The sequence below is a fragment of the Pogona vitticeps genome, chromosome 1 (genome assembly GCF_051106095.1).
Source record: "Pogona vitticeps strain Pit_001003342236 chromosome 1, PviZW2.1, whole genome shotgun sequence".
Lineage (NCBI taxonomy): Eukaryota > Metazoa > Chordata > Lepidosauria > Squamata > Agamidae > Pogona > Pogona vitticeps.
Genome location: NC_135783.1, coordinates 313527286 through 313528126, shown reverse-complemented (window position 1 = coordinate 313528126; position 841 = coordinate 313527286). Strand labels below are relative to the sequence as shown.

At 47.8% G+C, this 841-nt stretch overlaps 1 pseudogene; it reads left to right on the top strand.

Annotated features, from left to right (window-relative positions):
* Positions 1 to 259: 259 nt before the first annotated feature.
* On the top strand, positions 260 to 410 carry LOC140703565 (U1 spliceosomal RNA; annotated as a pseudogene).
* Positions 411 to 841: the final 431 nt, after the last annotated feature.

The window sequence follows — 841 nt, the reverse complement described above, 5'->3', positions numbered from 1 at the left end:
TCCTTCCTGCTTTAGAGAAGCCAATTGGGTGATGCAAGCAGGCAGATATGCTAATATCTGTGCACTGAAGGATTGTGGGAGGAACATCCAGCCCCTGATGGGGGTCCTGCAGGGCACCCCAAAACACTGAAGAGCTCTCCTGGCCTCTTTTGGGATTAGGGCTGTGCAGCCCTGTTCTGATCAGGAGGTGCAGCTGGGGGTCACCATGCCTTTGGAGGGTAGGGCACACAAAGGGCCAGGAGGCTTAGGAGCCATTCAAACTCAGACTTGGCAGGGGAGATACCATTGTTGTAAAAGTGGTTTTCCCAGGGTAAGGCTCATCTATTGCACTTTGGATGAGCTGACCTGTGATTTCCCCAAATGTGGGAAAATCAACTGCCTAAGTTGGAGACTGTGTTTATGGTTTCCCCTGGTCTTTCTAGAACCACCCTTTGGTCCTTGGCTATTTTCACTGCTTGCTGCCATAGGCCTGTTTGCCTTGCTGGTTTTCTAGGAGGGCTGCAGGAAACAGATCCTGGAAAGCTAGCAGTGCAAAATGGTGAGGTCCAAACAGCAAGCAGTCTCTGCTGCCAGTTCAGAGGCCTCCCAGCATGGCAGTGGGAGGCTTTTGGGTGGTGGTGGCTGAACCCTGGGTTACTGCATTCACTCCATAAGATGCATGTACTTTCCCTCCCACCATTTTGGAGAGAAAGTGTCTTATGGAGTGAAAAATATGGTATATAAGATGTTTTATAGATGACATTTATCTTCTGATAGATTATCTAAGATGTATTCTAATAGGTCAAGTAAATGTTGGAAATGTCATAGAAAAACTGGAACCTATTATCACCTCTGGTGTACT